Source organism: Photinus pyralis, unplaced genomic scaffold, assembly GCF_008802855.1.
Source record: "Photinus pyralis isolate 1611_PpyrPB1 unplaced genomic scaffold, Ppyr1.3 Ppyr1.4_LG3b, whole genome shotgun sequence".
Taxonomy (NCBI): Eukaryota; Metazoa; Arthropoda; class Insecta; order Coleoptera; family Lampyridae; genus Photinus; species Photinus pyralis.
The window spans coordinates 1,716,389-1,743,707 of NW_022170510.1; the positions used below are offsets into that span (position 1 = coordinate 1,716,389).

The 27,319-nt window shown below is 35.6% G+C and overlaps 1 long non-coding RNA gene across 1 annotated transcript in view; it reads left to right on the forward strand.

Annotated features, from left to right (window-relative positions):
• The window catches only part of LOC116167321, a 75,312-nt gene that overhangs the window by 5,701 nt on the left and 42,292 nt on the right, over nucleotides 1-27,319 (forward strand). The window contains exon 2 of the long non-coding RNA XR_004144504.1: nucleotides 24,146-24,176. This is a non-coding gene — a long non-coding RNA (uncharacterized LOC116167321). The remainder of the gene's footprint in view (nucleotides 1-24,145; nucleotides 24,177-27,319) is intronic.

The window sequence follows — 27,319 nt, forward strand, 5'->3', positions numbered from 1 at the left end:
TCTTCATCATAAAGACTATAGAGTCGCTGTTCATAGTCACACAAGTTGCGCGATTTGGGAATGTGAACCGCGCACACCTCATAGATTGATGTGTTTTTTTTTAAATCGAACATAGGGAAATTACATTGCATGCAAACTCCTATGTTCGCATTTAAAAAAAACTCACTGTATATAATGTTGCAAGAAGGAATGGCTCATAATGTGCAGATCAGTTCGTTTCAAAGGAGATAATAATTATATAAAGTCGTAAGACGATTTGAATGAAATAGGTATGTACTTTGTATGCTCGTTCTTGATATATTTTTATAGTTTTCATTTTATTACCAGTGAATGTTAGCTGACAACGAACTGCAAGTTTTACAACATTATATGTCTACACAGTTTCCAGAATCCAACTAGTAATTTTTCTACTAAATAAATGCTATGTTAAATATTGTTCGGTCGAGGTTTTGAGTCAGTTTATGTTGTTTTTGTAGAGAAGAAGTTTCAGTTTACTGAGATTGATCAGCTTAGTTCAAATTAATTAGTGCATTGGACATTTCCCTGTAGTTTAATTAGCAGTTCGAACCTTGACTTGTATGAGGATTTAAAAAAATTTTGGGTGTTTGCGTCTCCCCTATCAACTCCATCCCATGGCATACTCTTTTTGAGCTCCTGGTGCCTTCACTTTCCCTCTTTTTCGTTTTAACGAATATCTTGCCACTGGTAAACCTCTTGTCCTATAACATTAAACAATAGAGGATTTTTTTTCCGAATTCACCTGTTACAGCTACGATGGCAAGTTATAACCGTACTCTCATAGGCAACCTATACACCATGTTGTTTGTGGTCATTTTGTGCCGTATAATACAAATTTTGTGCTTAAGGCGTAACGGAGATATTCAAAATTTTGAACAGAAGTGGAGCATTCTTAAGGATCAAATAATAGATATCGTCCAGGCCTGGACTAGAACCTTAACATTGTTCCAACTCATAGTCTAGTAATCTAGTTCGTGTAATTGGATATCCGTGTTAAAAGTTTCGCTGTAGTTCTCGCGTGCTGTACTGGTTGTTTGTTAGGCAGTTTCTTCAGTTTCAGGGATCATAGTTATTGTTGCCAGAGTTCGTCTGAAAGTGATGTGCGAATACGTTGGCTATATCTTCATGGCCTGTAAATGTTACTTCCTGTTATACGAAATGATGTGTTGATGTCCTTCATTCTGAGTACGTTTGTCCATATTCCTTTGGGCGACGTATTTATGTTGATAGATTTAACGAAGGCATTCCAGGAGGTCTTTTTGCTAATTTTTATTATTTTCCGCGATTTCGCTCTCAGTTTCTTGTATTCTATGAGGTTTTCTGGTTCCGTGTTCTTCCTTTGCTTAATAGCCCTTTTACATTGCTCGCTCCATCATAGGACGATTAACCGATCCCGATATTAATATCGGCCGCGGCCGATAATGATGTATCGGCTGATACATTCATATAATTATGGGATGGCGACAAAACGGGATAATCGGGAAAACATGGAATTGGCTATACGTAGTTTGATTCGCGGATTAATTAATTTGATTCGTAGTTTAATTATTTAACTAAGCAATCTTCGAATTAAATTAATCGATCCGTGAATTAAATTAATTGGACCGCTAATTATATAATTAAACTAAGATCAAATTGATTAAACCGCGAATCAAACTATTTAGTGGATGAGAAATCAAACCGCTATTTAAATTAATCGACCCGCGGATTAAGTTAATTACGTAGTAATCAATTTAATTGATGACGTCATCAATTAAATAAAATCGTATCAATTTTTAAATAATTTATCAAATCAAAGTCCAAATTCCAAGAAATTCCCGGAAATAATCAAATTATCTCCCGAAAACACCCTCGTCCACGTGAGCCACTCCGCAAATCAATTTAATTGATCTTGATTGATCCCGCAAATCAAACCGCGAATAAAATCCAAGATGGTCGCCAAGGTGAAGATCTTCGACTGACGTGCCGCCGCCGTGCCCGTCGTGAAATAATAAATATGGAAAATAATTGACGGTGTGTTCCAACCTCTCGCAACTTAAACGAAATTGAAATCTTCAATAAATTTTCTATTTTTAAAAAAATGACCAATACGGCGATATTTTTTTCCGTATCGGCCTTCGGGCGTAGCAATATCGGCAAAAATTCCATGTCGGTAGATCTCTATATCTCTGTTTTTTATTTTAAATTGTTAGGGTGAATATGGATGAGGAAATTTCAGTTTTCGCCATCGAAAGACCTGTGTGAGCGACGTACCACTCGAAAATACGCAATTTAGATTTTTGTTTGTGACAATTAAAACCCTTAATGGGTAAAGGGCTCTGTAAGTCAAATAGTTTCCGAGATACAGCGTTTCAAAGATTCGTAAATTCTTCAGTTTTATCAACTTTGCGTTTTTTTGCAGTGTTTGTTTAAGTTACTTATTGTTCATCAAAAGAATTGGGAATACAGTGAAATCACTTAATTGATTTCACGTCTCGTTGATTGGACATCTGAATCAAAAGTTATAGCCAAAAACCAATATCGAAAAAAAATTCAAAAGGGTTGTAACACTTTTGATCTAGTAACCCAATCTTCAAACTGCTGGCAGTTATGGATTCTACAGGCCAAAATCTACACGAAAATGTTTTTTTCCGGGTCGATTTCCCACAATTCATTTTTCTGATCCAAAATACCTATTGGCAACCGTATTTTTACCGAAAATCGACTATCCCAAAAATGATCGGGAAAACACTTTTCCCTATTAATTTAGCTTCGTAGATTCCAAAACGTCTCGTATTTTATTGGTGCGCTTCCATGTATATGTTGAAAGTAATTAATAGGACAATTATTCACAATCACCGGACAATGTGATAAATTTGGGGTGCGTTAATTTTTAGAACTTTAGAGGAAGGGAAACCACTGCCATTTATGAATAATGAATTTAAAACAAAACTCTTTCCTAGGGCCGTTCAAAAAATGTTCCTTACTGAATTTACTATGAATTCGCCGCATTAATTATTTTGAGTGTGGCAAACACGCGGTCAAGTGACTGCATCTGTCTTTATCAACATTACATAAGATTACGTACGTACGTAATTCATCTGCGAATGAATCGCCAGTAATTGCGGTTTGTATGTAGGTACTCCGTTCGTATGAAACGTGTTCTACGAGAACACGAGAAAAGCGAGAAAAGTTTTGTTTACCTTTATGAAAGATTGGGTCAAATCAAAATACCCTCAGACACTTACTCCTTAATTTTTGAGGAGGGGGCCTTTTTGATATTGATTCCTGGCCCATTTTAAAGGGAACGAAATCTGCTGTCTAGTGTCACCAGACTGCGGTGAGTGAATTTGATAAACAGTAGACTCATTCAAATTTGAGCTTACATAGAACTAAATCGAATTAAAAGACGCCTCATCCATAATGCATCCCATTCCATTAGGTACTACAAACTGAACGGGAAATTAGGAAAACATTTTGGATTTTAATATTATATGGGATCAAGTGGGATGGTAACTCCCTTAACAAAATTTAGAGGCACAAGGGATCGTGTGATAGGCCATCCAATTCTATTCTTTAGTAAAACCTTAGTTTTGATTTCTGCTGCATTGATACAATATAAAATATACTTCCTTTAAATTATCGGAATTTTATTTAGTCGCGATATCTAAGCGGCTTTCCAGTTTAGGAAGTGGTTTTTCGTGTTTGTCAAATTAGTTTCACTTTTCATTTTGTTTTTCAAAATCCGATGATGGAAACTTGAAAATCAACATCATCCAGGGATGTTTCCGCTATGGACTGTTGCTCAAAGTTTGACGGTAAAGCAATAAGCGTGTATTGGATAAATGCAGTAATTTAAATTTGACGAAGTACCGCCAACTAAATATTTTTTTCTAACTTTACTGTATCACTAAAAAACCCTTTACTATATCGTTTCAACTCTGTTTTCCTATACCTTAATTGTCTATTCACTATGCGATGTAGAGATATTTTAAACATACATAAATCCTTGAGGCACCTCCCGGCCCATGCCAGGTCCGAGTTCCACCCCCTGTCTGTTGTAGTTTCTTTGGTATGGCCTAGACCCTACTTGATCCATATTAGATATTGGACTGAAATATGCGAGAGAGCACTTAGAAATAATTAATTTTTCTATAATTGTTTAGTTTCTAAACATGTGACTTCTGCATACACTGCAGGTTGGGCCGCATTCCATAAATGGTTAATGTGGAAGAATAGGAAATGCGCTCGAACAATAAATAATAGTGCTGAAATGATTGTATAGCAACCGGAACATTATCCTAATGGAACAAAACAATATAACTTTACTTCCATCCTCGTTTTTTTCCCTTTAATTTTCAGTAAAATAATTTCGCGAGGAAATGCGAGAAGCTTTCATCTTAATAGATTAATGTTATGTATTCGTTTATAATCAAAACCCTGATTTTGTTTATTTTCCGTCAAATTGTTTTCAAACCAAGGCGTATTATTCTGTTATAAATTTGTAAATAGGAAATTTTGCTTATTCTATTTCACTTTATGCTTATTCTAAGGGGTGGTACAGGGAGGAATTACCACGCGGAATCCATTACGATTTTTAGAGAACATTAAATACGTGCATTTGCTGGTTTAGTGCTAATTGTTACGAAAACAAGGATCGTTTGTCAAAACACCCAACATCTGCGCTTGTGCCACGGTGTAATAAATATTGCCGTTTCTTTCAGCAATATCAAAGTTTAGCAATCGGAAAAGCTTCAGGATTGTATGTAATAATGTTATTAATGTGCAGTAAGAAGATTTGAAACCCGAACAGCTCGACGTTTTTAAAGTATCTTCTGTTTTTATTACCCAACGCTTTTATAATACTGGTACGGATTGGAAACCAGAACACTTATTTCCAAAGCTCTTGGTATTGTCAGTTATAAATAAAATGTACGCTGATAGGGCACTCGTTGAACACATCAGTTAAAAAAAGTTTCGTACAATGACATGTTGATGATGTGCCGGATAGTGAGTGAAACTGGGATATACTAGCGCCCTACAAATAATGTCTTAAAATTTTAAATTACAATTTTCATTATTTTCGCGTTATCGAGCACTGGCAAAGTTCCGAATCCTGTATTTTATCTTTTTCTGTTAGTGCTTGTTTTAGGAGACAGGTAAATTACGCGCGATGGGACATGAAATGTAACATTTGTAGAACTGGTAAATGCGGATGTGTACCGTTCAATGAAAAATCTATTAAAATGATGTGCGAAATTCGATCAGGAAATTGTGCCAATTGCTTTTAATATTACACGTAAACAAAACCGTACAAATCCTAATATGACGCGCTCCGGTGACAACGATTTGATTAACAAATTATTTTCATTAGTTGACTTTTACACGTATGGTAAGGGTAGGAGTACTCGAAATGAGAAATATTCACCTATTACAGATTAGAGCAAGGGGATGAGAGACGGTTTATCCTCTTATCATAAAATTGTGTTCACCCTCGATGAAGGGTTGCGCTAACCGAATCTTAATATCTCACTTAGTCTTCGATTTTTAATAGAACACACGGTATCTCAATTGCTATTGGGAAATTGTATTTCTGTTAGAGACTTTTACGTTTTTGGTACCTATATCGAGGCATTAGTCGGTTAGCGCTTATCTTTGTCATATCACTAAAATTGTATGTGAAATCGAGAGGGGTCGAGCTATGAATTATTGTTACGATTCGCGGATCCTTATCATAGGTGATTCGTTTACGTTTTAGGGTTATGAGTATTGAAAATGGACGTTATGAACGTGAACGTAGGCTTTACATTATGTAAAATTGAATAAAAAGATGAGCGAAAACGTTTAGTAGGGAAACTAAAAGGGTTGTCATAAGTTATATTACCAAAATCAAAGGACGAACTGTGAGAAACGATCTCATACATATCCATTGCGTCAAATGCGGTTTTTAACTAATTATTTAAAGTTGGACGAACATCTATTTGTTATTCTCTGTAGATGTCCAATCTTTTCTTCCTTTTCGATTAATTCTATTGTGATGAATGATGATAATGCACTTTTAGTTTCCATATCTTAGCATTGACCTGTGTTGTCATTTTGGCTTTTCTATACTTACTTCTTTCTTCAGTATGAATGTTTTGCTGAGACTGTGTTACCACTTTTGTGCATTCCGTAACCGTACGTTAATTTTTTCTCCCACGTTGCCGTCTCTATCTATCGATACTCTAGATATTTCAATGTTTCTACTTGTTCTACCTTTCCTCTTTGAACTTTATATCTATTTCTTTGTTTTCTTGTTCTACTTGCATTACTTTAATCTTATTAATAATTATTTTCAGACCTTATTTCTTTAGTTGCAGAATACTAGGTCATTTGCGAATACCGTGGCATGGCAACCTAAGTGTATGATTACTAAAAAATTAAGTTTATTGTTCACCTGAATAACAAAGACAGTACAAGTAACAAATCTTTCAAACATAATGTAATGGAAGTTTCAAGGGTTGGAAGAACTTCAAGTTCTTTGTTCTATATGCTACATTTTTTTCTCTTCTTTCGTTGTTAATACGTTCAGACCTACCTTCCGTATTTTATTTCCCAGGCTAGATCAGATACCCAAGCGTTAAGAATAGCAAAAAAATCAATTAATCTTTCCTCACTGAGATAATATTAATAATTAATTAATTAATAATAATTTGGAACAGTATTTTTTCTACTTCATATTTCAAGATGTGAGCAATACAAAATTGAATATTTTCCAAGTACACCTTCCGTCTCGCTTTTTCATTAATTTTCTATACATCTGACAGATCTCATTTTTATAGCTTTCTTTCTATCATCATCAACCGGTAATTATTGACTAAATAAAACTAATAATACATAACTGCAATTTTAGGAAAATATAAAAAGGACAGTACTTATATTACGTGTTTTCTTAGTTCTGGGCGGAATTGAGTAAAGTAAGTACCTGCTGTTCAACTTAACGGTTATCTATTTCACCCACAACGTTCGAAAGTTAAAAATCTAAAAATCATATAAATTTGAACATTAATTACATTGTTGAAATAACAATTATTACTTAATACTGCTTAAATATACAATAGCAAGGCTGAAAAGCAAGGATCTGAGATATACTACTAGTACGATGAATATCGTTTTTCGAAATTTTTTGATTTTAGACCGCGTATGCATTGAAAACTATAAGAAATCGAATGCACTATACAAAATTTTATAAGCTTTCATTTGATATAGCAAAAAATGACCACAAATTATAACAAACTCAAAAACTGAATATTGCAACATCTGCAATTTTTCAATATTTAGATTTTTAAGTAAATGAACTTTGTCCATTCTTTCTTGTTTTTTTGTTCCGTCACATGCTTCTCTACTTATGCGATGATTGTGTAACCAAGTTGTTCCATGTGTTTCCAGGCTCCCTTTTCTTCTCGCTCTTTGTATCTTTGCCTGTTACACTTGTTGCACTTGCGTTTTTAATTCAGTGTTGTCTAAACTATATTTTAACTGGTTCATTTAGTTAGATTAATGTCTTTATGTTTTCTACTCCTAATTCTCAATATTCTACAAGAAATCACTGTAGGTTTAATGTATTGTATAGGTACATGATTTTTTCTGTATACAAAATACTTAGGGTGTAGCACCTAAGACCCCTCGGATCATTATTCCTTTACCATAAACGATACCGAAAAAAGCAAAATTGTACACAATTATCGTCGCCATATTTCTAAAATATTTTTGATTACCAGCGGCGTGCTGTATTCCAGTGGCGCATCAAACTTGCATTTTTTTAAATGGAACATCCCATATTTTATTACTGATTTGGAGAGTACTTGAAAAGTTGAAAAGTACTTATTTTTTTATGTAACATGTTATAGGATCCCTAACTTTAACGATTTCGGTGTTATAACCTTTTTTGTCAAAATTTCAGTTTTTCGAAATTTTTGTTGAGAGAAACTAAATTGCGTAGGCGTAATTATAAAAATATATTAAAGCTAAAAAATAAACTGACGATGACAGTGAAATGGATTCTCCAATATTATGTGAATTACTGAACGGACAACAAATATCTCTTATAGTTTACTTTAAAGGAAGGTAAGGAAAGTAATTTTAAATCATTCGGTATTGAATTATACAATTTATAATAATAATAATAATGGTCATTTATTGAACGATAACACTGTACATACTATTAAATAGAAAGTAAAAACTAACGTGAGAGTCACCTTCAATAGGGTGAAGTTTCATAATCTGCTCTTCCATTTAACCCTAATACTTAACAATAATTTTTAATGAAAGAATACGTACGAGTACAAAATTGAAATTATATTAGTTAATTTAATATTAGTTGATTGTTTAATTGCTTAGTGACGTGCCATTTGCAATAAATGGCAGTAATAATTTATAGATGAAGAAAAGAGGAAGTCAATTAAAAAAAAGAGAAAAATATAGATTCAATAAAAAATAAAAAAAACAAAAAAATCAGATAGAAAAAGGATAGGAATGATCTCTGAATCTCTATGGAGTGCATAGGTATAATTAAGTTGTCCAAATGCCTAAGTGGCAGTCTTTAAGCTTATTAGACATTTTTAACCACTGCAATTCCTGCAATTTAATTGAAACATGGTCAACTTTTGAATGCGATATTACAAATTACTGTCTAAACAGGGCCCATAAACCATGTCACAATAAGTGAAGTTTGACAAGTCAAGGGATTCACACAACAATATTTTTAATTTTTTATTTAAGATGTCTTTATTATTATACACTTTTTGAGCACTGAATCGTAATCTGAAATCAATAATAAGTCCCAAATTCTTTACCTCGTTCGATTTTTCAATAAAAACATTAATTTCTATAGACAGATTTTCTATTAGCCGTTTCTTATACGAATGCGGTGCAAACACAATAACTGATGATTTAGACGGATTAATTATTAAAGAATGATCAGTCGCCTTCTTTACAATACTTTTGATATGAGAATTAATGATCTCACAAGCTCTCAACCAATCGTATTTCTCAAAAGAGTAATATTAAATAAATCGAATTGTGTTTCGAGTGTAGTTCCAACTTAGACGCGCTTCTGTTATGTTATAAATTGTAAGTGATAAACAATAATTACTGTTATAAATTAATCCCTTTAAGATTGCTATAAACTTATTGTTAATTAGTTGTAATAAATAAACCACGTAATCCAATTTACGTTGGAACAATTACGAAAGGAAATGTGAGCGAAAGAACAGAACTATTAAAACTCTTATAAGTTATAACATATACCTACCTTTTATCTATAACCTGTAAACAATCAAGTCAGGCCAAAAAACCTCTGTCGTTATGGCCGTATGAACATTAATAAAAAAAAAAAAAAACTTACGGGTCGGTTCGATGTAATTATAGACGCAGTGAAGGACGGATGGTGACGAATCGATGACGATAAAGCGTTATTCTTATGTTCACAACAGAAGGAATAAATAAAGGCAAGTATTCTATTATGGGGTTGCAACATTACGGAATGCCAATAGTCCCCGGCCTAAAACTGCAAGATGCCGTAATTGCGCGGATTAATCATCTACTAAAGGTATGTTCTGCCTTTTTTAGGAATGGTTGATATAATTCAGCGAAAATTATGGCATCAAATCAGAATCTAATTAATCACTACCGTTTTACTTCGACGGTTTGTGTTAGTCCTCTGGGTAAATGTAAAAACAGCAGAAACTTGAAGAAACGGGCAATTGAGCAATTTACTACGTTAGTTTTACACAGTTAAGGCCCAGACCTACTCTATTACTTATTCCTGTAACATTAAACACTGCACCAAACCATACACTTGAAATGTACATCAAGTGAGTAAAGCAGTCCCTTTGTTATCAATTCAGCAACTTTATAGAAACGTTAGGGCCACGTTGATCACATGAATTCATAACTAACCTGAATTTACAACTGTTCAAATACGACGTCATTGTAACTGCATGTCTTGAAATTACTCCGTTCTAATTTCCGTCATTCCTGCAAGAACGGAAGATGTAAAGGTTCTTGCAGAATTTCGAGTGGAAGTGAAAAAGCACACCGGATTCGCGTTAAAGTGATTATTACTGGGATTTCTATGTGATGCACCCAGATAACGTAGTAGCAATTAGTCAAAGCCACTGGCTTTATATGAGCTTAAAAACAAAACATCGAACTAAAACAGTGGCGATAATTTATCACTGGCAATTTAGAAACGGTCCGTAAAGGTATATAAAAACCTGTGCTTTCTGCGGCCTAATTTCTTATAATCCTTCGCAATTTTTCCTACAACTTATCTCGCAAAAAATCTTTATTGCTTATAAGTTCTTTTGTCGGATTCATTAAGCCCCTATCATACTGTCTGATTACTTTGTCAATAGAGAGAAAGTGTTTTCAACCACTTAAAACAACACCAAAAACATTAGTTCTAAAACTCTGTTTACCGTAAAGCATTGGTCAAGATAACAGTCACTTCATCGTGCGAAACGGTAGATAAATTGCGACTAATGATGAAAAATACGATTCCAGTATGGAGATGCGATACAATGTAATTACGGAAACTTAATCGATATTACCATTGTTTCCCGTTCATTCCAATTCGTTGCCGACCGGTATGACCATTTAGCAATATTGGATTCCGTGTTATCATAATTGATATTTTACTCACTTGGGGATGCGCCGTACCTATTCAATCTAATCTGTAATTTTGTTTAAAATTAATACGCCCCTTCGATACTTTCATTTTACTAGATCGAAATTTCAGTAAATTCATTTTTGCAAGCCCTATTTTCAGCAGGTTCATTACGTATTAATTAATTCATACAGTATTTATGAATTATTTATCATCTTTGAGTCTAAATAATGGGAACTTTAATAATTTTGCAATTTATTGTACACCAAAAATAACATCCTTTATACATTTAAGTCTCGTTTGCAGTGCGTAACGTTTTAACGCTTCATTGCAGGCACAGTTGGTTCAATTCTGAAATACGATATTTTGTGAAAAGGGCCTCGTGGTTCCATAAGAAGAACCCGTTTAGTTTAATAGTAAAGTGTGCTACTCCAAATGCGAGGGACTCACGTCATATAAATAAATTGCAAAAGTGCAAAAGTTATCCGTGCAAAAATGGTCCAGGTGTACACCACTAACAGCTCTTCTTATTGGTTTAACTTTAAACAATTTCAAATGGGGGGCGAACCAAGATCCGGTTGAAGCAAGAACTGAGGAAACCGTAGGACTTGTTCAAGATTTACTACTGTCTGTTTGGCGAATGAATATCCTAGTCCTTGTAAAAGAAACTGGAGTGTCTGAAGGATAAATTTTATATGAAGATTTGGGCATCAAAAAAAGTAAATTTTTGAAACTGCGAGCGTGTTTTGCTGATTCAGTACGTGGTAAAACGTACCACGATTAATGGTAAGTAGGGAATGCAATCCCGCAGCAAAATCTCAATCCCGGTATTTGCGGGATTGTTAGATGTTAATCCCGCGGGATCCCGGTATTTGTGGGATCCCGCAAAACTTTAAATAAATTGCCAAATAAGCAATTCTGTGCGGTTAACTTCTGTATTAAAATAAATCGCTAATTATCACAATATTTAACAAAAAAGTGCCTTCAGCCTAACTTAGAGCTCAAAAAAACCTCACCTGTAAAGCACAAAAAAGGTGAACTTTTAAAGTGCCTCAAAAATTATAGTACATTTTAACGAAAAAAGTTTAACAATTATTTAAAAAATAACTTCTCCGTTATGCGTTTCATTAACAAAGTAAACAGAGTCGTCCCCTTGGTCGACAAATTCCTCAGTCCCGCAAATCCCGCGGGATCCCGCTCCATTTATGTGCGGGATTAATCCCGCAAAAATGCTGCGGGATCCCGGTATTGCATTCCCTAGTCTCAGATCGACCGGGAAAAAAACATTTTCTTATAGAATGTGGCCTGTAGAATCCATAATTTCAAACAGTTCCAAGATTGGGCTACTAGTTCAAAAGTTACAGCCTTTTGATTTTTCTTTCGAAATTGGTTTCTAGTCTATACCTTTTGATTGAGAAGTCTGATCGAAAAAGTATGAATTGTTTTGGATTCTACGCACCAAAATTAATAAGAAAAAGTGTTTTCCTGCGAAATTTTGGTGTAGTCGATTTTTGGTAAAAAAAGGAAGGTTATACACTGCCTTTTTTTTGCCCCGAAAAAAAAATTGTCTCAGATCGACCGGGATAAAACATTTTCTTATAGAATGTGGCCTGTAGAATCCATAATTTTAAACAGTTCCTGCCTTTTTTTTGCCCCGAAAAAAAAATTGTCTCAGATCGACCGGGATAAAACATTTTCTTATAGAATGTGGCCTGTAGAATCCATAATTTTAAACAGTTCCAAGATTGGGCTACTAGTTCAAAAGTTACAGCCTTTTGAATTTTCTTTCGAAATTGGTTTCTACTCTATAACTTTTGATTGAGAAGTCTGATCGAAAAAGTACGAATTGTTTTGGATTCTACGCACCAAAATTAATAAGAAAAAGTGTTTTCCCGAGAAATTTTGGTGCTGTCGATTTTTGGTAAAAAAGGAAGGTTATACACTGCCTTTTTTTGAGCCCCGAAAAAAAAATTGTCTCAGATCGACCCGGAAAAAAAATTTTCTTATAGAATGTGGTCTGTAGAATCCATAATTTCAAACAGTTCCAAGATTGGGCTACTAGTTCAAAAGTTACAGCCTTTTGAATTTTCTTTCCAATTTGGTTTCTAGTCTATACCTTTTGATTGAGAAGTCTGATCGAAAATGTATGAATTGTTTTGGATTCTACGCACCAAAATTAATAAGAAAAAATTGTTTTCCAGCGAAATTTTGGTGTAGTCGATTTTTGGTAAAAAAAGGAAGGTTATACACTGCCTTTTTTTGAGGCCCGAAGAAAAAATTGTCTCCGATCGACCCGGAAAAAAAATTTTCTTTTTTTGCCCCGAAAAAAAAATTGTCTCAGATCGACCGGGAAAAAACATTTTCTTATAGAATGTGGCCTGTAGAATCCATAATTTTAAACAGTTCCAAGATTGGGCTACTAGTTCAAAAGTTACAGCCTTTTGAATTTTCTTTCGAAATTGGTTTCTAGTCTATAACTTTTGATTGAGAAGTCTGATCGAAAAAGTACGAATTGATTTGGATTCTACGCACCCAAATTAATAAGAATAAGTGTTTCCCGAGAAATTTTGGTGTAGTCGATTTTTGGTAAAAAAGGAAGGTTATACACTGCCTTTTTTTGAACCCCGAAAAAAAAATTGTCTCAGATCGACCCGGACAAAAAATTTTCTTATAGAATGTGGCCTGTAGAATCCATAATTTCAAACAGTTCCAAGATTGGGCTACTAGTTCAAAAGTTACAGCCCTTTGAATTGCTTTCGAAATTGGTTTCTAGTCTATAACTTTTGATTGAGAATTCTAATCGAAAAAGTACGAATTGTTTTGGATTCTACACCCCAAAATTAATAAGAAAAAGTGTTTTCCGGATAAATTTTGGTGTAGTTGATTTTTGGTAAAAAAGGAAGGTTATACACTGCCTTTTTTTGAGCTCCGAAAAAAAAATTGTGTCAGATCGACCGGGAAGAAAAATTTTCTTATAGAATGTGCTCTGTAGAATCCATAATTTCAAACAGTTCCACGATTGGGCTACTAGTTCAAAAGTTACAGCCCTTTGAATTTTTTTTCGAAATTGGTTTCTAGTCTATAACTTTTGATTGAGAAGTCTGATCGAAAAAGTACGAATTAATTTGGATTCTACGCGCCCAAACGCACCAAAATTAATAAGAAAAAGTGTTTTCCCGAGAAATTTTGGTGTAGTCGATTTTTGGTAAAAAAGGAAGGTTATACACTGCCTTTTTTTGAGGCCCGAAAAAAAAATTGTCTCAGATCGACCCGGAAAACAAATTTTCTTATAGAATGTGGCCTGTAGAATCCATAATTTCAAACAGTTCCAAGATTGGGCTACTAGTTCAAAAGTTACAGCCCTTTGAATTTTTTTTCGAAATTGGTTTCTACTCTATAACTTTTGATTGAGAAGTCTGATCGAAAAAGTACGAATTGTTTTGGATTCTACGCACCAAAATTAATAAGAAAAAATTGTTTTCCCGCGAAATTTTGGTGTAGTCGATTTTTGGTAAAAAAGGAAGGTTATACACTCCCTTTTTTTGAGGCCCGAAGAAAAAATTGACTCAGATCGACCGGAAAAAACATTTTCTTATAGAATGTGGCCTGTAGAATCCATAATTTCAAACAGTTCCAAGATTGGGCTACTATAGTTCAAAAGTTACAGCCTTTTGAATTTTCTCGATTTGGAGATAAACGTTTGCAGTAGGTGTATCAGGCCCAATTAAAGAATGTAACGCAAAAATCGGGCGAAACTTTACAAGAACTCGAATAGATTGGCGTATCCTACGACTCCAGAAAGTTTTATAGGGCAACTGACGGTGCAGACGTTCATAGATGGTGTGGCAACGCAACAAGCTTTGAAAGTTTCGCGACATGAGAAATTGGAAAAGGCTTTGGCGCAGCCGATGGAGTATGATGCTATAAAGAAAAGGTCTCGTGGTACACCATTGGTGCAGAAGAGGAGGACGAGAATCTAGAAGAAATAGTGAAAAACTGGAGCAGCAACAAACAAAACGACAAAGACTGCGATGATGGGACTATGGTAAAAACGGCCACATTAGAAGAAAAGAGAAAGCTGAGAATATCATCGGCTATTCAAGGAATAATTTATTGAACCATCTAGTAGCCCTTGGACTTCCCCTGTGGTTCTAGTTAAGAAGAGTTTTGCGTAGATTATAGGCAACTGAACCACGTAACAAAGAAAGATAGTTATCTGTTGCCCCCAATAGATGACACGCTAGATAATTTAACGGGTACTAAATAGTTTTCCACCCTAAACATGAAAAACGGCTACTGGCAAGTTGTTCCGGACATCGCGAACAGACAGTCTTTAGCATAGGGTCCGGTTCGTTCGAAGACCAATTCCAGAATCTTGAAGACGTGTGTATGAGGTTGCGCGGTGCCAATCTTCCACTTAATACTAAGAAGTGCAACCTTTTCCAAAAAGAAATCAAATACCTTGGCTATCTGGTTTCACAGAATGAAGTAAGATGAAGATGTCAAACAAGTTTTACTTACGGCTCCGGTGCTCAGCTATCCTAGAGGACTAGGGGATTTTGTGTTAGATACGGACGCTAGCAATGTTGGAATGGGTGCTGCAATATAATGCAGGATGGACACGAAATAGTCATCGGATATTTTAATTAATTAATTTATTAACGAGCGACAAAGAGCGAGTTTATGATTTTCTGACCGTCCGTCCGCTCGATAACTCATGAACGGTTTCGAATTTTCCAGTTCTGCTTTGAGTAAATAGGTAGACAATGGTCAAGGGACTAAATGATTCAATTTTGGTCAATACTCGTCAACCGGAAGTGAGCTTGTCATTCGCTGTCTATATTGGTTCAATTTATTTATTTTTGCCTTTATTTTTGAATGGACGGGGTTTCAGCCAAGGCTGCTGTCCCAACATAACCCACTATACATTTACAAGTATCCATGCCCGAACTCGGATTCGGACCAGGGACCCTTAGTACCGCAGCCGAGCTTCAACTCAACTGCGCCACATGAACCGAGTTTTCTCTAAACCAGAACGCAACCCGCAAATCCATAAGTATTTGTAGGACCATCAGTTTCTCGTAAGGACCGACCATGTTCCATTGAGATGGTTATTGCCCTGGTTATTGCAGTTTAAGAGTTTAAGAGATTGCAAGAATACGACTTCGTAACAGAACCCCATACGCGGGATGAAACTATCGTAGTCCTGATGCTTTATCCAGAAGACCGTGGCCGCCCTGCCTACAACTGGAACACAAATGTGAAGAACAACACATGTGACGAACTGCACTTGTGAATGATAAATCCATTCCTTTCATAGTATTCTTTTCTTTGTTCTTCCCACTTTAAGAGAATATAGTTTTTCTGAAAGAAAGTTTCTCCAACGAAATGGATACCTACCTAGTAAAGTGTAACGATTCTCTTTCACTCTTGGGAAGTTAGACATTCGCAATACCAACATATAATTTCAACACTTTGTTCTCAAAATCCACCACATAAGAAATAGCATAAAATAGCAACATTTATTAAGAAATGCGTACAGATAGCTGTTGTCGAAGGATGTGGAGGTAGTGATAATGTAATGAAATAACTCTAAAAAACAAAAACGAGTTTGGCCCACGAGATAATGACATGCATTATTGCTTAGAATATAAAGAAAACGTGGAGTATGCAAGAACGTATTCCAGCCTTTATACCGGCCTCCTTAAATATTTCATCACTAATGTATATGTCATCAAATTTTGAAACACGCTTTGAGGCATCAAAACATGTTATGGCTTCAATGCCTTTCGCGAAATAACATCGCGTATGACAAACAATTTATTCAGAAGAGCGCACCTGCACTTTATTAAGGAATGTCAACCATAAAAAGTAGACGAATATTCAGAAACTTACAAAAAATTAATTATTTCGTTATGGATAATCAACCCTATTTTTATTTTTTCTACAAATCAATTCGTATCTCACACTCGAGAAACATGACTTCAGCTTCAACAGCAGATAACCCGCCCGATCAATTTTCCGTTTCATTAGCTGTCTACAGTTTCGCAGCACGAAAGCTCCAAATATCACGTAGACTAATGGCCCTTTATATCTATGAATATGCAATTTCTAATAACCCAACGTTACATTTTAGACTAAACAGGAACTGAGATGATAGAAATAGGAAAAAGCGCAATTTCAATAAATAATTGACCTAAAAAATAAAAGGTTTGCGAAAGGCAACTTTTATACTCTACTTAAAAGTATTTCCATGTTAAATGAAAATCTCGCTTCTGTATTTTTGCTATTTCTATCGTCAGTTGATCGACTATCCTTTTATTTGAGTCCCGTCACGCCTTATGTCGTCAAGTTAATCCATACTGATGTAATATTTTAGGTTTGCTCTAATGCCGTTCGATATATTTGTAATCTTCGCCAGTGTCTTGAAATATGACAACCTACGGGATTTTTTTTAAAAACTTATAGCGTCAACGTCAAGTGTGCTGTGAAATAAATGGTGAATACGGTAAATAAAGTACAAAGATCAAACATAAAATAGTTGAAAGTAGGATCTCGCCACCCTTCTCCCACTCTTTTTAATCGTAAACGATCAATAAGTTTAATTCGCGGTTTCGCTCACGTGTGCAAGGAGGAATTATTTGACTGGTTGACTAGTTCGCGGGGGTAATTGAATTATTTCTTTGAAGTTAAATCTTGATTTCTCTCAATTGGACTTTTTGTTTCTTGAATGAACTTAAATTCCCATTGGCAAAAGCTCGCATACCCAAATGCAGGCTGTTTGTCACAACCACAAGTGAAGATTAACATTAAAGGCGATGAAAAGTAATCTAGGGAATCTGTTAATTATATTGGGAGATTTATTGAACACGCTTCAGACTTGGTTTGTACAGGTTTACATTTTAGTCGGATGTAATTTGTTATTCTGATTCAGTAGGCTTCTTTACAATCCAAGATTAAATAATACTAATTATGCCAAAAAAAAAAAGATATGAGCCATTAAATTGAATTCATAAACAATGCATAGTAGCCTGAAAAGCCATTTCCTCGGAATAGTAAACAACGGAGCATCCATATTATAAATGTTAATGTTCCGCAAAAAGATAACGCGAAATGTATTGTTTACATCTTTCTCATTTTTATATTTTTCATAATTTTAAAATCAGTTTTATATCAAAACAACCGAGAGGGCAAAACTAAAGCTATAGTTTATCGTAAACCCAAAAAGTCTGTGGCAAAAGTGTTCACCCCATTTAAGTTGATATGTCTAACATCTTTCTTCGCCGTTTCTTGTCAGATATAAAGGCGATTAAGAAGCTTTTTTTTGTGAAAGTAACTGTTTTAGTATGGCATAAAGTGATTCTTCCCTTAGCCATCACAAACAAGAGACGCATAACAGCAAAGCTAGAATATTATGTACTTAGTTTGTCACGTTTACGGTTTAATACGCTACGTGTAAAGCCAGTAGAAGAGATCGAACGAGAAAAAATAGGGCCACGCCACATTTTATTTTCGTGTAATTTAAATCCATTTTTCAGTATGTTTATTTCATGCTCCGTGCCGCCACGAACTTTCTGCCAACCATTATTTGAGATAAATTCTTTATTTCACATTTCGCATACGTCTTCGAAAACATTCTTTTTGTAGCATAAGACTTGATGCAAGGTGACATGATAGTTAGGTACTTCGTGAAAAATATATTTGTCACTTACAATTAAATACTTGTTCACAGGGAAAGTATCAAAAAGCATCAGGAAACTGTAAAAGACTGGAAAACATTTTCATTGATGACGCAATCACGTACGCAGTCCTTTTGCGGTGGTCGTATTTTCGGCTCGCTGCAAACTGGACATCGCGTCCCAAGAGTACATTTTAAGAGCCCCCAAGACGCGAAAATCACAAAAGAGAATATGTGCGTATGTGTCCCTCCAATGTCTTTTACGGGTAGCATTTATAGCACCTAAACGTAAAGGTATATTACATAAAATATGGGAGGCGCAGTAAATAAGTGATTCCCTTCAAATTGACTGCTTAATTCAATAATCAGAAACTAAATTAACCTGCGGATCTTCACGAATTTGCGTGGCTCTGGAAATGACGTATATATCTGTTTAGCTAAAATGAACCTTTCCACCTAACGGAAAGTTCGGTTAAACTGTTCAGTACAACACAGAAGTGCATTACAGTAATTGTAGTAATAGACGTAGAGTCGATGTGGGCCTTTTCATTGTGTAATCGTGCGGTGGGCACTGTCCGCGGGCATGATGAGCAATTTTTGATGAAAAATGTCTTTGAGGAGTCTCAAAAATACTTACCCTCTTACTTTGTTTGTTCTGATAGGGATACTAATTAGGGGTTGTTTGACGTTTCACAGAAATTTTCCGTTGAGTTTCATGTGCGTGGAAAGTTTAACGAGTTAACTTATTCGTCCAATTATGAATTTCCTTGATTATTGAAGTAAACTATAAATAGTTTTTCAAGGCGTTTTCGCATCACACGAAGCTTACTAGTCCAGGACATATGAGGGCCTTAGCTTGCAAAATTAATGGTAGTTCTGGAAATAGGCTTACTTTATGTTTTTTGGGTTGCTGAATCCAAATTTTTAACTTCCCACCAAAAATTCCCTCCCCAACCCTCCCAAATCTTGAAAAACAGAAAAAATATGTTAAGAAATCGTTTTTTTGTGGTTTCACGAATAAAATACCTACAAATTTGAAATGTAATATAGTATGCAACCAAAAACGTCCTAAAACATGTTTACGACTACGCACGTAGGGGGCGCTGGCGTACGTTGAACTATCCTCATTGGCGATTCACGCGCACTTCGCACGGAGTTCGTGTTCGCTCTCCCTCCAACCGCTTTACCTTTCGTTTTAACCCCCTCCCTCCTTTAATCTCTCATATTTTTCAGTATCTGGAAGTCAACCCTCAACCTCCAACTTTCCCCACCTATTTTCAGACAAGTTCAGAATTAAGAACACATCCACATATATTTCAAAAATATAGACTTTTATTACTAAACATAAATTAAATTATTTTAAAAAAAAGTTTAAAGTACTCTTTACCGTTTAACTGCAGTTGATGGCCCATGTTTATCCATGTCACTGCTGAAAATTAGGTTCATGCGCGAAAAAGATTTAATTTGTTTCAAAGTCACGTTTTTAAAGTAGATTGATTGATCCATCGTTGAAGGAAGACCAAAAAGGAAGTTTAGAAACGACTAATCTGACAAATCTTCCGTGTTTTCGGACTCTCGAAAAGCTGGACCGTGGCCAAAAATCACAGACGTAGAGTCACAGCCGCGGAAAGCGTATAAAAATAGTATATTTGTAGCCACTGTGTTTTTTTCAAGATCAAAGGGTGAGTAAGTAGATCTGTAGATCTCCTTCATTTACTTAAATATTGGCGGATTGAGCGAGTACAGTTAATAGAACTAATTTATATCTTCGCCCACAATAATCACCGATGGTTGAATTGATGCCATTTCAATTGCTGTATTAAGGATGAGACGATTTTTGGTAAAAAAGGTCTCAGATCGACCTGGAAAAAATTTTTCTTATAGAATGTGGCCTGTAGAATCCATAATTTCAAACAGCTACAAGATTGGGCCACTAGTTCAAAAGTTACAGCCCTTTGAAGTTTTTTACGAAATTGGATGCTAGTCTATAACTTTTGATTGAGACGTCTAATTGAAAAAGTACGAATCGTTTTGGATTCTACGCACCAAAATTAATACGAAAAAGTGTTTTCCCGAGACATTTTGGTGTAGTCGATTTTTGGTAAAAAAGGAAGGTTATACACTGCCTTTTTTTTCGCTCGAAAGAAAAAATTGTCTCAGATCGGCCAGAAAAAAAATTTCTTATAGAATGTGACCTGTAGAATCCATAATTTCAAACAGCTACAAGATTGGGCCACTAGTTCAAAAGTTACAGCCCTTTGAATTTTCTTTCGAAATTGGTTTCTAGTAGGGAATGCAATCTCGCAGCTAAATTTCAATCCCGGTATTTACGGGAGTGTTAGATGTTAATCCCGCGGGATCCCGGAATTTGCGGGATCTCGCAAAACTTTAAATAAATTGGCAAATAAGCAATTCTGTGCGGTTAACTTTTGTATTAAAATAAATCGCTAATTATCACAATATTTAACAAAAAAGTACCTTCGGCTTAACTTAGAACTCAAAAAAACCTTACCTGTAAAGCACAAAAAGTCTTCTAAAGTGCCTTAAAAATCATAGTACATTTTTAACGTAAAAAGTTTAACAATTATTTAAAAAGTAATTCGCCGTTATCAGTTTCATTAACAGACTAAACAGAGTCGTCCCCTTGGTCGACAAATTCCTCAGTCCCGCAAATCCCGCGGGATCCCGCTCCATTTATGTGCGGGATTAATCTCGCAAAAATGCTGCGGGATCCCGGTATTTCGGAATCCCGGTATTGCATTCCCTAGTTGTGACCTTCATAGTACAGTCAATGTTTGATATATATTTATCAATCAACGGTACAGTGTTTACCGAGAGAGCACGAGGGAAAGGTGTGTTTTCGTAGTGATCGGTGGAGATGTAGTATATAAGTGTCGAAGGGAATTTTACACGAATTCCTTGGGGTTATCATGTGTACCATTCTTGGACGACGCGGGATTATTAAGATATTATAAGTGCTTTTTTTTGTCATAAGCTGTGTCTATTAGTTAATTTCGATTTCTGGAAATTGGAAATTTTCCGATATCGGTGTAACGTGCAACTATCGTTGGTTAGTTTAGAGAGAGGAGCTTTCCTTCTCCGGTCTCGAGCCGGAGAAGGGTCGTGTTGTGTCTTTTGTCTAATACGCAAAAGATTAGCGCTATTTCTGGTCATGGAGATAGCAGCTCTATCAACGTATCTGATTCTACATCCTCGTCCGTACTACAAACGAAATTTGAATTCCCACAAAAAGAACAAGTGATTGTTTTCTCTGCGGCAAAGCGGATTGTATTATCGAACGTATCACATTAGATACCCAACGAAATTATACAATAGGGGCTTGAACGTGGTAATCTGAAAATTTTATTCAGTGTAAAAAAGATCTTGCATACATAAAGCGATTCCTAGTACAGGAAACGGAAAAAGTGGAAAGATTTTTGCCAGAACATCACCAGTATTTTACCAATTTCGGAATTCGGGAAGCATATTAGAACGTTCAAAGGTGTATGGCGTGGTAAGGCTATTGGCGAGGAATTTTGGATTTCCGATTTTTTATAAAAACTTACATGTGCCAACGGTACCAAGACCCGATCAATTTGATCGGTGCAACCATTTTCTATCCCGGCCCTTTTCAAACTGAACTAATACTGACACGCGATGGAAAAATCCAACAACACAGTGCCAGGGGTGGACGACATCACGTATTCGATGCTGCATCTCTTATCAATAACGGGGTAAGGATTGCTATAACTGGAGTGCTTTAATGATATTTAGACTGAGCATAACATGGTGGAAGGATTGAAGAAAATTGTTGTGGTGCCTATCCTCAAACCAAATAGGGAGGATAGTCCTTTGTTTCGTTTTGATAAAGGAATGGTGGACGCACTGGCAGATCTGGTAACAGACAAATCTGTGTTAGTAAAAACGATTACCTGGGCCAATATTTATGGATATTAAAGATCCCTACAACCGCATGTTCACTTGTCATCCCAGGTCAGTTTGCGAGGAATATCTGTGACCTCTTTAGGAATCGGCTAATATTCGTAAGACGCACTAAGAATTCTTTAATTGGCTCCAACCCACATATCCTAAGAGAGGAATGTCACACTGGCAAGTAATTATTATTCATTCGAAATATAGGCAACATTTGTATTAAACATTGTTAGTTTTCGCTTTCCCTAGAACACAAATTACAGGATTATTATGATGGAAGATTTCTCGAAAGATTTATTCAAGCTGGGTTTAACCAATGGTTTAACGCTAACATGTAGAAAACTGCATTTATCATACATACGTTTTCAACGCAAAATAGCGAAAAGAATACGCTATAAGTTCGTTATGGCTGGCTGTGTTGGCTGGCTAGCTGTCCGGCTGAGATGTCAGCAATTACAATAGCTAGAGACTTCAAATTTTCACTAAAAGCTTTCTGCTATAGTGTAGATGGTCGGCTCTAGTGTATTTTGAGTTAGATTCCTCGTGAGACCTATAATTAAACTTTGCTAATAAAATACTGATCTATATTACCAAAAATGCGGTTTGATCATGCATATGCTGATTTACAACTTGTTTGGTAGATAACCTGTACGTTAAGTTTGAGGTTTCTGGTACATCACAGGGCCGAATGTTTAAATAATCTATAACCAACCCTAGAACTGCCATTTTTCAGAAGTTTTTTAGAAAATTCAGTATTGAGGGGGTTGTAACTTGGAGATTTATATTTATTTTTCACCTTGAATGCACCTATTCTTTTGTAAAAGTTATCTTGATTTTCCTTTAAATTTTCTAGATAATAAATTACTCAACTAATATCCTTTTTCTGTAGCTCTCGAAGAACGCGAAACGGCAAAATTAGAAAGATTTAACTTTATTTCCACATTAACCCCAACATTAGAAACATGTTCACCTATGGTCCCACAGGGAATTTTAAAAACAAGAAAATCTTGCCAGTAATCTTTTACTCTTAAAGAACTACCAGCGAGATAAACTTGGGCGTATATACTTGAGGATGCGTGTTGATAAATGCGTACACGTATTCTGCGTTGTACAGTATACTGCCTCGTTTTGTTGATGAATTTCATTCGGTAGAAATGTAACTAAGACACAACTGAATTTATTGTTTAACAAGCAAGTGAAATTCTAATTTAGGAAAGTTAGAGCGGGTCCAATTAAATTCTCGGGCTACCTTAAATTAATAGCATCCCGATAAATCTTAGTAAGCGCCAAGGTAAATTTAAAATGTGTCAACAAATTTTATAACTTATCGGAATTTGGCAGGTCCATTTGATGCGTTAAGGGTGGAGAAGAGGCGACTTTATTCTCAATTTTTACGGCAGCGATTAAAAATTAATTGTTATAATAATTGATACTTATTCCCCAGATTGCTGCACGTGCAATTAACATAGGTATAGTTCAGCGCTCATGAAAATGTTAGCTTAGATATAACGAAACTTCCATTTTCTTGTTTATTTGCGCGGAGTGGAGTGAATAGGCACTAGACTTAAATTGGATGTACACATAAGTGATTGTTACTTGCTTACTGTTGTGTAATTAAACGGCTAATTACAGCTCTGGTGCTAGACAAATTAAAGATCATTAACAATATCCGATAGGATCGTAACTAGAACATGTTAATTTATCTCCACGCTATTTGTGACTGTGGGGCGCTTTGTTTTTAATGAATACTTTGAAGTAATAAATTAGAGCATGGTTGAAACAAAAATGGCGAACCGTACTTACGAAAGGAAGTTACAAAAGCAACCCCCCGGTCATAATCAGTGGGCGGTGCGTGAAACAGAAAATCTAATATGATTTTTAAATTTCAGGTACATGGATAAGGAAAGCATATTATAAAGGGTAAGTAATTTTGTTACCTAATTTCAAGGGGTTACATTACATTCAAAGAATAATTCAAATTACACTATCCAAAGGAACTGATGTTTGTTTTTCTGTAAATTGAAGAAGTAAAAATTGCTCATTACCATTAGCGATGGAGGGTCTGTGCAAAATGAAATGTAATCTACTCAGAAGGGAAGATGAGATGAGCCCTAAATTAAACGATGTAATTCGCATTGAAGTCGAGCCAATCACACCTTTCATGTTCATGTCGAAAGGAATAGCTGTCATTTTCTTATATGGTTCTTATTATACACACTCATCCTGGAATGTATTGCATTTCTATTGATAAAAATAAAAAGAGCCCATTTACACTGACAGGAATTCCGAAAAAAATTGAAAATATAAGTAGCAAAAATTTATGAGCTCATATAACGGTATTGCTATATATATTGAATTCCTTTTTCTTGTGGATCATCTAAAAACACGTTGTATTTGTTGCTTTTTCTATAGGACTTTTATTAAAGTTTGGTACGTAATCCGCAAACGAGGTAATAATACTTCGTTGGTTCTAATCGAACTTCTCTCGTAAAACTACAATCGTTGAAATATGCCGAAACTAATTAAATTTATAGAGAGAAGTCATTTTTTCCGTTGGTGAAGTATGCCAAAAATTCTTACGAAAGGGTGACATAAAAATCATAGCTGACGTTCAGCCAAAATCAAATTTTATGTATGTATTTGTGAAGCATCAGCCGCTTTTGTTAAAAGTTGCGGGGTTGTAGCTTTCCTTTAGAAATGCTCAAAGAAGGAATCTGATGAAAGTGCCGCGTAAAATCGTGGAATGTACCACATCTACTTTCATGGAGTTACTAAAATTTAAAATTCAAATAACAACGGAAACAATCATATTTAAAAACTGTTTTCTGTATTCCATTTTAGTAATTATGTTTTCCGCAACATGATACTACAGAGCTTTCGTTATTATTTGCCAGTGAAAGTGAAGGGCTGTGCCTATTAGGAGTTTAGGTAAAAGGATCATTATGCGGGTATAAAAATACAGATCCTAAATCCATGAATCATAATAATTATTTAATAATCCTACTTCTGAACCAGTTTTCCAAAACAAAAGTTTTAATTTTTGGGAATTTAAATTGTCGAAAGCGTTGCAATTGCGGCAGTATAAATCTATGGGGTGGTAACAGTACTGTGGTAATTCCTAGACTATTATTACCTGCTGTCGAAAGTTAAAAACGCAACGGCTGAACTATTTGGAATTAATGGTCCTATTCAAGTTTCCACAATGACACTTAATCAAAGTTTTACTTCAAATTTTGATACTTCTTTTAAAGTTCCGACTGCCATAATAACAAAATTTATTGCTTATCGACGAAAACTTTTACAACTCTCTTAATAATATGTTTCACAATAAAATTATTTCGAGGAAATAATTACGGTTAGTATTAATAAAACACTTCCAAAGAGCGACATCTTGTCCAATGAAGCCATCATGTCCAAACACGATCAGATCGGCGTTCTCTTTCTCAATTCTCTCAATATACCTTTACAGGCATTTCAATCGCATGTAAATCTACCTAGCACTACGTTTTAATAATGTATTATATGTAATGGGCTTACAAAGCAAGCCTAATGACTCGTCAGTTCAACTGATAGGTATTGTAACGAACAATACGTAATGTTTCACATATTGTAACTAATTTTACTCTAGTGCTATTGAAATGCGGCGTAGAATACGAACAATTTGGAGCAGAACACACATACAGGTAGATGACAACAACAATAAAATTAGCAATTTCGCTTCGCTCAAATTATCTGCATCGTTTCAAAATCTATTAGTGACATTACGCTTTACTGTGGAAATATTGCCTGGCTGACAAATAAGTCCGTACTTTGATCTAGTCGACATGTACAACAATCTGTCAGCACCGTTTATTTCGAAAAAACGAACAAACCTACCTTTGAGAATTGGGCAATTACTTACTAAAATAAAACAAGATACTTAGTCGCATACGATATTCAGTAGTGGAACCAGTATTATATATCACTTCCAAGAAACACTCTAATTTTCATAACTATGCACCGATTTCGATCAAATTTTAGGGGTTGGTGTAACTCATAAATATCTCGGTCAAGTTCGTGAATCAGCCAATTCCGCTATATTGAAACAAAATGGCGGACACTTATATGTTAATGCGGTTAAAGAAATCTACCTACATCTGATCGGCCGAGCCGAAAGGGACTTTTTGACACTCAGCTTGCATTCGGAAATGCGACTTTTAATCCCGCTCATATTCAATAGCATCGATCTTTGAACTCGAACTCGAAATTGATTGACGGACGAACAAAACCATCACAAAAGGGGATTTTTTCATTCAAAAAATTCCCCTAAAAATGATATGGTGGCGGATTTAAGTTGGCGTTGTAGCCTCATTAAGTCATTACCATGCCGTTGGATTGGGGATGACATCCGGTTGTCCTTAGGTGAATTGTATGTCAAATTGCAAATTTCTTTGAACAGATTCGACTGAAGTTGACGTCGGTAGTGATTCCGAATCTTGATATCTAGTCTGTGGTAGAAAATTTGGGCTACGGTAGCGGTACGGTGAATTTCCATTGGGTTGGGTAGGTATGCTTTTAGCCGGCGAGTGATTGCATCGACGCACGTTAGGCAATATCGGTACCCTTACAGATAGGCATGATGATGACGTCGATGTGAACGGGTTCAAAGTGTCGTGACGCAGCATCGAACTACGTGTCGATCACTGATGGTGTTGGCGTGCTGACACTGGGTGCGCGACGTCATACAAAAGTAGATTTAATTCCTGGATGCGACAGCTGATGTACCGGGTTGAAAGCTGCTTGGCGAAATGCAGGTGTGTGGCTGGTGGTTGAAACGTCGCGGTATACTTCCTTGGTACTTCCCGGACGTGAGATTTTTCTTAGTTGCAGGCCGGATTCAGATACTTTGAATTTCTCCAATTCTTTATCTGTCTCTTGGGAATTTGCGAGTGCCTGATACTCGATTGTTGAGGTTACTTCATCGATCCTCGAGAGGACATCAGCCGCCACGTTTTTTTGCCCGGGTATATGTGTCGTATGTCCTTAGTACAGGTGTCGGCATCCTATTGAAATGGAAAAGCCAA